Source organism: Bos javanicus, chromosome 13 (genome assembly GCF_032452875.1).
Source record: "Bos javanicus breed banteng chromosome 13, ARS-OSU_banteng_1.0, whole genome shotgun sequence".
In the NCBI taxonomy this organism is placed as follows: Eukaryota; Metazoa; Chordata; class Mammalia; order Artiodactyla; family Bovidae; genus Bos; species Bos javanicus.
In genome coordinates, this window is record NC_083880.1 from 49,237,830 (window position 1) to 49,248,115 (window position 10,286).

Below are 10,286 nucleotides of genomic sequence, written 5' to 3' on the forward strand. Positions count from 1 at the left end.
CACTCGATATCGTATTGAGACTGTAGGAGAAAGAATCAGCAAATTTAAAGATCAGTGAGTAGAAATCATTTACAGTAGAAATGAAAGGAAAAAGTCAAGAACGTAAAGGAGAACCCCAGAGATCTATGGGATGGCTATCAGGCATATTAACATGTATGTTGGGAGTCTCTGTAAAAGAGGAGAGAGAAAAGGGCAGAAAAAAGTTTTTGAAGAAATAACGGCCAAATAGTTTCCAAATATTTTATTAAAAGCTAGTCCACAGATCCAACAAACTCAATCATTTCCAAGGAGAGCCACACCTAGAGACATCATGGTCAAACTGTTGAAGACCAATGACAAATAAAGTCATTAAAAGAAAAAAGAGAAAAATGCCTCATCACATACAAACAACAGTGTGATTAACAGCTGACTTATTTCCAAAAAAGGAAACCAGAAAGCAGCAGGATGCTATTTTCAAGATACAGAAAGGATATGATTGTTAAGAATTCTAAATCCATTTCAATTACATTTCAAAATTGGCATTCCAAAATTAAAGATATCAGATAAATAAAGAATGAGTGAATTTGTTGCTATCAGACTTATCTTACAACAAATATTAAAGGAATTCCTTCAGGCTGAAAGGAAATTTTACAAGCTTATAGCTAGAACCTGGAGAAGGAAATGGCAATCCACTCCAGTATTCTTGCCTGGAAAATTCCATGGATGGATAAGCCTGGTAGGCTACAGTCCATGAGGTTGAAAAGAGTCGGACACGACTGAGCGACTTCACTTTCACTTTTCATAGCTAGAACCCATGTAAAGAAATAAATAACAGTGCAAAACTAAATATACAGGAGAACACATGAGACTGTATAAATAGTTTATTCTCTTTTCTCCTTGTAACTGGTTGAAAATACATGATTGCATAAAATAATACTTATAAAGCTGCATTAATGAGCTTATAAAATATATATTAATAATAGCAAAAAGGATGGATTAAAATGGCACTATATTGGATTAAATACATATATTTTATTAGAATTAAGTTAGTATTAATTTGAAATAACTTGCAATAAGCTAAGATCTGTAGTGTAAGTCCTAAATTGCCCACTAAAAAAACCCCAAAATATTTAAGAAAAAATAAAAAAGGAATTAAAATGGTACACTAGAAGTATCTATTTACCACAAAAGAAAGTAGCAATGTATGAACAGAAGAACAAAAGAGACAAGAAGCAAAAAATAAAACATAAAGTGAAAGATTTAAATCAAACCATATCAATAACCACATTAAATGTGAATGAATTAAAAACTAATCAAATGCAATGATTGTCAGACTGAATAGAATTTCAGTCTCCAGCAACAGGCTAAAATTAAAAGCATGACAATGATATTGTATGCAAACAATAACCTTAATAGTGTTTGAGTGACTCTACTAATATCAGAAAAAATAAACTTAATACATGTTGCTAGAAGCAAAATTTACATTTTATAATGTAAAAGGGCCAATTAATTAGCAAGATATAACACATTCTCAATATATAAAGGCAAATTAACAGATCTTAACAGTCAGTTAACACTGACTCGATGGACATGAGTTTGAGCAAGCTCTAGGAGTTGGTGATGGACAGAGAAACCTGGTGTGCTGCAGTCCATGGGGTTACAAAGAGTCAGACATGACTGAGCAACTGAACTAATCTACAAAATACATAAAGCACAAATTGAAAGAATTGAAAGGAGAAATGGACTACCCAATAATAATAGTTGGAAACTTCAATATCCTACTCTCAACAATTTACAAATATGTCTTTTCTACATAACAGAAAACCAACAAACATAAAGAAGACTTAGATAGCACTATCAACCAACTTCAACTAACAATCTGTAGAATACTCCACCCAACAACAGCACACATGGAATTTTTCCAGCGTAGACCATATGTTATGTCATAAAACAAGACTCACTAAGTTTAGAATTGAAATCATACAAGCGGTTTTCTATGACCAGAACACAGTTAAGTGAGAAATAAAAGAAAGAAACAAATTTAGAAAATTTCCAATTTGGAAATTAACATGTTTTTAAGTAATATATGGGTTAAGAAAAAATCATACAGAAATTAGAAAATACTTTAAACAAATGAAAACCAAAATTTTGTGTGATGCAGTCACAGAAGTGCTTCCAGGAAAATCCAAAACTATATTGGAAAAGAAGAAAGACCTCAAATCAATAACTAAGGCTTCTACCTTAAGAAACTACGAAAAGAAAAGCAAACTAAATACAAGGAAGGCAGAATGATGGAAACAATAAATATTGAAGTAGAAATCTACAAAATATAAGACAGAAGCTCAATAGAAGATATAAATAAAGCCAAAAGTTGAAAAATCAACAAAATGAACAATTATTTAGTGAGGCTGACCATGAGAAAAAGAGAAAAGACACTACTTATCAAAATCAGGAATGAAAGAGAGGATATTAGTACTAACCCTGAAGACATTAGAAGGTTTTTAAGGGAAAATAGGAGGAAGAATTTTAGGTCAAAACATTGGACAGCTTACATGAAATGAAAAAATCCTAGGAAGAACAGAAATTACCAAAACTGACTTAAGAAGTACTAGAAAATCAGACTAGCACTCTAACAAGTAGAGAAATTGGATTAGTTATTATAATTCTTCCTACTTAGAAAAGCTCACGCTCAGATGTCTTCTATGATGAATTCTATCAAATGTTTAAAGAACAAACATTATCAAACCTTCAGAAACACTTCAAAAAAATAGGAGCTTTCAACTCATCCTAAGAAGCCATTATTACCCTGATACTAAAGCCAAACAAAGGCAATATAAGAAATCTACAGCAATATCCCTTGAGACTATAGATGAAAAGTTCTAAAATATTAGAAAACCAAATCCATCAACATATATAAAGGATTATACACCATGACCTACACCATGACCAACTGGAATTTCTTCTAAGAAAGCAAGGCTGGTTTAATACTTGGAAAGCAATCAATGTACTACAACATCTAAATGCAAAAAGCTATAATAATTCTAGAAAAAAAAATAGGAAAATCGTTTTGACCTTAGGATAGGCAAAGAGTTCTTATATATGTCACCAAAATCAAGATCCATAAAATAAAAATTTCATAAAATGGACTTTATCTCAATTAAAAACTTTTGCACTTCAGTTGAGTCGTTCAGTTGTGTCCAACTCTCTGTGACCCCATTGACTGCAGCACTCCAGGCCTCCTTGTCAATCACCAACTCCCAGAGTTTATTCAAACTCATGTCCATTGAGTCGGTGATGCCAACCAACCATCTCATCCTCTGTCATCCCCTTCTCTTCCTGCCTTCAATCCTTTCCAACATCAGAAAGGCAAATGAGTCACTTCTTCACATCAGGTGGCCAAAGTATTGGACTTTAAGCTTCAACATCAGTCGTTCCAATGAATATTCAGGGTTGATTTCCTTTAGGATTGACTGGTTGGATCTCCTTGCTGTCCAAGGGACTCTCAAGAGTCTTCTCCAACACCACAGTTCAAAAGCATCAATTCTTCTGCACTCAGCTTTCTTTGTAGTCCAACACTCACTTCCATACATGACTACTGGAAAAACCATAGCCTTGACTAGACGGACCTTTGTTGACAAAGTAACGTCTCTGCTTTTTAATATGCTGTCTAGGTTGGTCAAAACTTTTCTTCCAAGGAGCAAGCGTCTTTTAATTTCATGGCGGCAGTCACCAACTGCAGTGATTTTGGAGCCCCCCTAAATAAATTCTGTCACTGTTTCCACTGTTTCCCCATCTATTTGCCATGAAGTGATGGGACCAGATGCCATGATTTTAGTTTTCTGAATGTTGAGCGTGAAGCCAACTTTTTTACTCTCCTCTTTCACATTCATCAAGAGGCTCTTTAGTTCTTCTTCACTTTCTGCCATAAAGATGGTATCATTTACATATCTGAGGTTATTGATATTTCTCTTGGCAATCTGGATTCCAGCTTGTGCTTTATGCAGCCCAGCATTTCTCATGATGCACTCTGAATATAAGTTAAATAAGCAGGGTGACAAAATACAGCCTTGACATACTCCTTTCCCAATTTGGAAACAGTCTGTAGTTTCATGTCCAGTTCTAACTTCCTGACCTGAATACAGATTTCTCAAGAGGCAGGTCAGGTGGTCTGGTATTCCCATCCCTTTAAGAAATTTCCAGTTTGTAGTGATCCGCACAGTCAAAGGCATAGTCAATATAGCAGAAATAGATTTTTTTTTTTTTTCCCTTGGAACTCTCTTGCTTTTTCGATGTTCCAGTGGATGTTGGCAATTTGATCTCTGGTTCCTCTGCTTTTTCTAAAACCAGCTTAAACATTTCTAACTTTACGGTTCACGTATCGTTGAAGCCTGGCTTGGAGAATTTTGAGCATTACTTTACTAGCATGTAAGATGAGTGCAATTGTGCAGTAGTTTGAGCATTCTTTGGCATTGCCTTTCTTTGGGATTGGAATGAAAACTGACCTTTTCCAGTCCTGTGGCCACTGCTGAGTTTTCCATATTTGCTGGCATATTAAGGGTAGCACTTTCACAACATCATCTATTAGGATTTGAAATAGCTCAACTGGAATTCCATCACCTCCACTATCTTTGTTCATAGTGATGCTTCCTAAGGCCCACTTGACTTTATATTCCAGGATGTCTGGCTCTAGGTGAGTGATCACACCATCGTGATTATCTGGGTTGTGAAGATCTTTTTTGTATAGTTCTTCTGTATATTCTTGCCACCTCTTCTTAATATCTTCTGCTTCTGTTAGTTCCATACTGTTTCTGTCCTTTATCGAGCCCATCTTTGCATGAAATGTTCCCTTGGTATCTCTAATTTTCTTGAAGAGATTTCTAGTCTTTCCCATTGTATTGTTTTCCTCTATTTCTTTGCACTGATCACTGAGGAAGCCTTTCTTATCTGTCCTTGCTATTCTTTGGAACTCTGCATTCAAATGGGTATATCTTTCCTTTTCTCATTTGTTTTTCGCTTCTCTTCTTTTCACAGCTATTTGTAAGGACTCCTCAGACAGCCATTTTGCCTTTTTGCATTTCTTTTTCTTGAGGATGGTCTTGATCTTTGTCTCCTGTGCAATGTCACAAACTTCCGTCCATAGTTCATCAGGCACTCTGTCTATCAGATCTAATCCCTTGAATCTATTTCTCACTTTTACTGTATAATCTTTGTATGTCTTTTCACCTCAAAGACATAATTAAGAAAATGAGAAGACAAATCACAGATGGGTAAAAATATTTGCAAACCATATATTTGGTAAAGAATTTGTATCCATAACATTAAAAGCATTCTTATAATTCAATAAAGCCTTCCCTGGTGGCTCAGATGGTAAAAGGTCTGCCTGCAATGTGGTAGCCCGAGATTTGATCCCTCGGTTGGGAAGATCCCCTGGAGAAGGAAATGACAACCCACTCCAGCACCCTTGCCTGGAAAATCCTATGAACAGAGGAGCCTGGTAGGGTACAGTCCATGGGGTCGCAAAGAGTCGGACACGACTGAGCAATTTCACTTTCACTTTATAATTCAATACAGGAGCAACAACTTAATTTAAAATTGAACAGATTTTAGATAGACACTTTACCAAGAAGATATACAAATACCTGATGTCACATGAAAAGATGTTCACCATCATTAGTCATTTAATAAATTCAAATCAAAACCACAATGAGTTAGCACTGAAAAGGCTATAATAAAAAAAAATCAGACTATAGAAAATATTAAGTATGTAGAAAATTTTTCATACATTGCTGAAAAAATTTAAGTTGGTACAGTCACTTTGGAAAATATTTTGATGGTTTCTTAAAAAGTTAAACATAAGTTTATCATGCAACCCATTAATTCCACTTCTAAGTATCTACTCAAGAGAAAGTAAAACTTGTGTTCCCTCAAAGACCTTTATATGAATGTGTACAGTGGATTTATGCATAATAGCCCCAAAGTGGAAATCAACCATCATCTATTGAATGGATAACAAAAATGTAGTATATTCAGACAATGGAATAATTTTCAGCAATAAAACTATTATACATGCTACAGTGTTGATCAATTTAAAAAACATTATGTTAAATGAAAGAAGCCAGAGCCAAAAACAATATTTATAGTACAATTTCCTTTATATGAAAAGCCCAGTAAAGGAAAAGCAATAGGGACAGAAAGCAGTTCATTCATTGTTTGGGATCCACACTGAAAGCAAATGGGCCTGAAGGATCTTTTTGGGGTGATGAAAGTTGCTGACACAGGATTGTGGTGATGGTAACACAACTCTATAAATTTACTAAAATTCATTGAATTACTTAAAATGGGCAGTTTATTGTATAAGTTATAGTTCAATAAAATTGTTAAGAAAGATATTTTAGGTATAACTAGCTGCAAAGCAAGCAAACTAGATACCAGGAAACAAAAAAGCTATTAAACCTCCAATTTTTTATTCAATCTGACCTGAACCTCTTGGTCAATTTTGAAATAGTATCTCAGAAACAAGGTTAATTTTGCTGAATAAAATTAACACAAGTACTCTGCCCTTTGAAAATGTTAGGTGCATGTGGTATACTGTGTATTCCTAAATTGCTGTAAGCTTCTTTAGGTACTTTCTTCTATTTATTTGCTATCATCTTCTTATCCCCCTCAATAGGAATCAACAAACAGAATTCAGTCAATGTTGACTGATACGCTGAAAAAACCTGTTGTCCCCTCCCACTTGAAGCAGAACTTCATGTAAACCTTTCCCAACCTAAATTCTTATGGGAGGAGAGGGAGGGCACAGAACCATGTAGCCAATCAGGGCTGAGCTTCACATATGGGTCAGCAGAGACCATTCTGGTCTGTAACTACAATTGTCACACATTCTTACTTCAGAAGGGGCTTTCAGAGGTCACCTGCTGAGTTCACTGCTTCCCAGCTGGTGACCACCTGTCTTAGTGACTTTAACACTCTGGATTCAAAGTTGTAGAAATATGTTTTCTTACTTCTCTAGCTCAAAGCAGATTTCAAAGATTTAAAGGGCTCTGGGTTATTTGGGTAAGGATTTCTCTCTGTAAACCTAAATGACTCTTATCATTACCAAAACTTTCTGAAAAAAATACTGTTCCTGGATTTTGACCCAATTTCATATCTGTATACAAAATAACTATGCACTGAAGCCTTACTATCTTATGTTTTCAAGGTCCCAGGAAGCACGAAAGTAGTAAATAAAGGGGATATTACAAATGAAATTTCTTTGCAGCCTCACAATTAGACTTCTGAGAGCACTTTAAGTAAAAATGCTAAGTAAAAGAATCCTATAAAATCTACACTTTTCTCCTCCCTGTTTTTTCAAAATTCTCAGGCTTAGAAACCCCAGGGGACTGGCAGGTGCAGATTTCCATGGAAACCAACCCTAAAAGAATGAAAACCCAAAGAGAGATTGTGTGAAGTACCCCGGCTCCTGGGTAATTTCCTTGCCAACAGTTTTTGAGGTCACCCTGGCTTATTTCATGAAATTAGAGGCCCTGCTGTCAGGATTTCCCCAGGCAAGGAGGGTTTGCTCAGCTCCATTGGTGAGAGGTCCACAGATTAGGGCTGGTTCCCTGCTTTTAGAGGAGTATCTCTCACTACTTGGCCTGACATTCAAACACTCTTTATTCTGGCTTCCTTCTAGTTAATCAAAACAATGCTTTTTTTTTTTTTTTTTCAAATTTAGAATGTGTATGCTCATTTACTTTAAAACATTTGTTAAAAATAAGGAGGAATATTGTTAAAAACCATATGACTCTCTATATATATGTTTATGTACATATACATGCACATATACATGTATATGAATGGTTAGAAAAAATTCTAACAGTATAGAAAGTCAAAAAGGAAAATCTCTCCCTGAAAGCAAAAGGGATACGAGTCTTAAGAGTGAGACTAGTTCCTCCAGCATTGGCCAGAGAAATACCCTCACTAATGTCGACAGGGTGGAGAAATGGGCTTCAGCTTTGGAAAATCTCTGGGCTTGAAATCAGTTTGTGAATGCTTCTGTACCTTGCTTTGTAATTAAATAAAATATCAGTTCACAAACCCAACTCACAGAGTATGAGCGGTTCTCAAACTGGAGAGCATATCAGAATCACCTAGAGGCTTAGCACATGCAAAGTACCACCTCCAGAGTTTCTGATTCAGTAAGTCTGGGCCAGGGTCCATGGATTTGCATTTCTTACTAGCTCTCAGGTGCTGTTGATGCACACTGGTGCACCATTGACAGGTGCTCCGGCCAGACACACCACTGTCATACTATTTTCAGCCAACTTCATAACATTGGATATAGTGAATTTTTTTTCTATTATCTCACCGTAATTCTCACAACTTTATAATGCAGAAACATGAACAACCACTATTCTTAAGTACTCATTCTGGGCCAAACACAGTGAATTAATTTATCCTCACAGCAATTCTTTCCTCTCTCATTTTACAGATGAGAAAACAGTCTCACAGAAATTAAGTAATATGATTAAGTTCATACAACTAAAAAAGTTGTGGAGGCTGGAAATGTAAAGGCAGATTTGTCAGATTTCAGAATCCATGTTCTTTTCAGAGTCCCTGCCTACAAGGAATGTCCAGGCTAGTGGGAGAATTAAGGATGAGACTCAAAGCACTAAGGATAATAGAAAGTGACAGGTGCTATAAGAAAGGCAGAGGAGAGATGTTGGCTTAACCAAAGAAGGTGTGTAACTTATGCAGTCACACAGGCCAGGGTGCTCAGAAGTGCTTCCACTTGGTTTAATGCTCTTCTGTTACCACCTTGAAGTTATTAATATTTTTTCTTTTATTTTGTAATTATTTTTATTGAAGTATAGTTGATATACAATGTTTGTATTAGTTTCAGATGAACAGCAAAGTGATTCAGTTATATATATATATAATTTTATATTTATATGCAAGTAGTTTTTTAGATTCTTTTGCATTACAGATTATTACAAGATGTTAAATGTAGTTTCCTATGCCATACAGTAGTTCTTTGTTGTTTATCTGTTTGAAGTTCTTAATAATTTTTTTAGACATGGGCCCTATATTTTTATTTGGCACTGGGCCCCACAAATGATACAGCCACTCCTGGAAGGGTAATTTACTTAGAAGTTTTGGCAGTTCCTTACTCACCACTAAACTGCTAGGTCTACATGGTTCACTCACTGTTTACTGCACCTTCGTGGGTGGAGGGACATTTTACAAGTGATTTGTGCACATTTTTATCCTACACGGCTTTGTGTTTAATCTCCAAGTGGACACGCTCTTGGGATACTGCATCTACCTAGAGTACATTTGGAGAGGCATTTATTTGTCAAGAACAAACACCATTAGGAAGATAAATCTAAGGGAAAAAATGCCTTACACAGCTTTCCAAAATAAACCAAAAAATATTTTTTTGTAAGAGGCAGGAATTATTTGTTATTCCTCATCTTCTACTATGCATTGGTTTATTAATACATGGTTATCTTAACTATGTTTGTAGTCTCAGACACGTATCCTCCCTATGTAAATTTCAAAGTAGATAATTCTGAAATTTTGCTACATTAGCTAAGTTTCATATTAGCTTTCCAAGGAGAAACAACTATTTCCACTTTTATCCTCTGAAGGTGGGAAAATTCCATTGTGGATACAGTGCACATCAACTATGCCCCAGGGAACTGCGGCCTTGTGTATTTCATATTTTATGCCATAACAATGTTATCCGATTTTATAATTAACATTAAACTTTTATAGGAAAAAGTACCTTGTTATACTAGTTGTTAACCTTTCAATGTATTTAAATCTCATTTCATAAGGAGCCATATGCTTCTTCATCACCACCCTAAATAGGCTCTGTTGCTAAGTGTTATGAGATCTGGTAATGAAAGATACACGCACAGTGCATTTGCCCAACACCAAGGGCAGAATTAAGGGAGCAGTGGGAGCCTTAATTCTTGAATTTCCTGACTTCTGTGGGTTTCCTTTGCAATTTCAACATTCCATTGATATTTCCTTTCTCACACCCATTCTTTTTTATTCGTTCTTCATCAACATCCCTATCTCCTCTCCAATCCAGTTAAGACCTATTTAAACATTCATACTCACTTTCTTTCCATATTTGAGTTATCTGTCTAGTTTGTAATGCATTAGTGTCATCTCTAGTGGGGCTTAACTATTGCTTCCGTATTTCCAAACTATTGCTTAGTGACATAAGTCAATCTAGGATAAGACATATAATAAGAAAACACTGATGAATCTATAGATATTCATATAATTTCCCAAAACTGTGAGTGGATAACAGC